Genomic DNA, 2716 nt, shown 5'->3' on the forward strand with positions numbered 1-2716 from the left:
CTTCTGCAACTCGAAATCCCTAATCAAATTTAGGGCTTTCATTCCACGAATCCTCTCATCTCCTTCATATTCGGCCTTGAGATAATCCCAGATTTCCTTTGCTGTTTTGAGGGACATTATTCGCATGAAGATCATTTGAGATACAGCGGCAAATAGGCAAGCTTTCGCCTTTGATTTCCTTGTCTCTTTTCCTTCTGTACTTTGATTTGTGCTATAGTAGGATTTGCTGGAAGCGGAGGGACCTCGTAATCCTCTTCTATTGCTTCCCAAAGATCCAAGGCTTCCAAATAAGTCTCCATACGAACTGCCCACATTTGATAATTGTCTCCATCGAAAACTGGTGGTGCAACAGCGGAAAAACTGGATTCTCCTCCCATATTGATCTCACAGATCCCTTAAGAAGATAGCTCTGGTACCAATTGTTAGTGAAAGAGTGAATTATTGAATGATTGATGAGAAGATTAAATTATGAAGAGCAAAAATGCTCTATATATATATACAAGAGAATACAAAAAGATATTTAGAAAATCTACCTAAAAATCTGCAGAAAATCTGATAACAAACCAGTAAACAAATCAAAACAAAATCTAATCAAACCAAAACTAAATCAAATCAAAAACTAAATCTAACTTCTAACTCTAACAGAGATTTAGTTAGATACTAACTTACAGCAATCTAAACAAATACGTGATCTCAACAGTCCTCTACCTCAAATTGTGTCACATCCACGATTTGTTCTCCCTATACTGCTGTCAAGAGTAATCTTCAATGCCTGCTCCTCCACAGTATGTCTTTGCGTACGTTGTTCATGAACCAATAGACTACTCTGCAATGCATCAATGGGCAGAATTTTCAAAACAATGCTAACATCACTCATCTTTTCACCATGGAAACGCATTTTATTAGCAATGGTGAGATACGAGAAAAGAAATCAGAAATAGTCTCACCATCCTTCATATGAAGGGTCTCAAAGTCCTTGCGCAGAGCCTGTAGTTGTGCTCGTTTCACCCTTGTATTTCCTTGGAATTTTTTTTCATTGAATCCCAAATTCCTTTAAATTTCTTTATCCAAAATAGTCTCCAGAATTGAGCGATCAATGACCTGGAAAAGGTAGTTCTTAACTTTAAGTCTTTCAATTTCTAATCTGACACCTCCTTCTTCTGTTCATATGAGTAATTAGCGTTATTTGGTACAGCAGAAATCCCAGACTCAACTACTTTCCAGTATTCTCTAGAGCGACTAAAGTTCTCCAATAACATGCTCCAATGATTGTAGTGACCAACAAATTTTGGTATTGCTGGTTGAACAAAACTGTCTTGTCATCTTGTCTGATACCAAAACAAAGAATCTGGCATAAGATCATATCTATGATGAGATATCGGCATAAGATCATATCAGTGATATGATATTCAGGAACTAAAACATAAAAATAGCAACTAAATCTTTTTCAACAATGTTTGACCTAATATATTCCTCACCTAAATGAGATGCTTGCACCACATTATGGGTACCCAACTCACGATTTTTAGGAAGTCATGCTCATCTTATGCATCGATGACATGACCTTTATGGACTTTAATTGGGAGTAAATCTAGAAACGTATAAAGCCTTAAGCTTTGGTAGACAAACTATGCCGCTTGGAACGTATAAAGCCTTGGGCATATGTATTTCGGTTGTATCTAAGGGCAAACCGGATGCAGGATTAGACTATTAGACTACATCGCTTGGAATGTAAGAAGTCTTGGATGTAGGGCAGGGCAAGCCCTAGAAGATGCGGGTTAGACTACGTGCTTGGAATGTAAGCCCTAGAAGATGCGGGTTAGACTACGTGCTTGGAATGTAAGAAGTCTTGGTGTAGGTTTTCAAACTATGCCGCTTGGAATGTATGAAGCGCTGGGCATAGGTTTTCATTTCAGATCGCATTGTAGGGCAAGCCTTAGATGCGGGCTCAAACTGCAAGCCTTAGATGCGGGCTCAAACTGCAAGCCTTAGATGCGGGCTCAAACTGCAAGCCTTAGATGCGGGCTCAAACTGCAAGCCTTAGATGCGGGCTCAAACTGCAAGCCTTAGATGCGGGCTCAAACTGCAAGCCTTAGATGCGGGCTCAAACTACGTCTGAAAGCTTGAATGTAGGTTAAGATTTTATCGCCGAAAGCTTGAATGTAGGTTAAGATTTTATCGCCTGGAGAGTAGAAAACCTTGGACACATATTAGATTTTATCGCCTGGAGAGTAGAAAACCTTGGACACATATTTTCAGCTTCATGACTAGTGCCATCGGGCAAGCCCTAGATGCGGGTTAGACTACGTGCTTGAAAAGTAGGAAGCCGTGGACATAGGTTTCAGCTTCATGACTAGTACACCATAAATCCCTAAAGGGATTGTCTTCTTTTTTTGTTATTTTCTAGGTTCATGTTCCCTCACAAGCTGTAGAGATAGAAAAATGTGGCTGCTGGGATTCGAGCCCAGGTCTCCACGGCCACAACGTGGAATTCTCACCACTAAACTACAGCCACAATTGTTTATAAATAGTCAAGGTAAGTACCCACCTAGGAATTTTCTTAAAAAATACTAGTATGAATCGCTTGGATTTCTGAATGAACTTCAAACCAAGTATTAGTATATATGAAAGAAAAACTCAAAGAACCGTGAGTTAAGGCCTTGAACCGATCAAATTTCTTGAGATTTAAGTAACATTAAAATGATCCACTAAATGA

The 2716-nt window shown here is 39.2% G+C and overlaps 1 non-coding gene across 1 annotated transcript; it reads right to left on the reverse strand.

Moving 5' to 3' along the window:
• Positions 1-2443: 2443 nt before the first annotated feature.
• Positions 2444-2515, reverse strand: TRNAH-GUG (transfer RNA histidin (anticodon GUG)). Its single transcript has one exon. It is a non-coding gene; the product is annotated as a tRNA-His (tRNA).
• Between the last annotated feature and the right edge of the window lie 201 nt (positions 2516-2716).

This window comes from Cucurbita pepo, chromosome 7, assembly GCF_057944985.1.
Source record: "Cucurbita pepo subsp. pepo isolate OVF chromosome 7, ASM5794498v1, whole genome shotgun sequence".
NCBI lineage: Eukaryota > Viridiplantae > Streptophyta > Magnoliopsida > Cucurbitales > Cucurbitaceae > Cucurbita > Cucurbita pepo.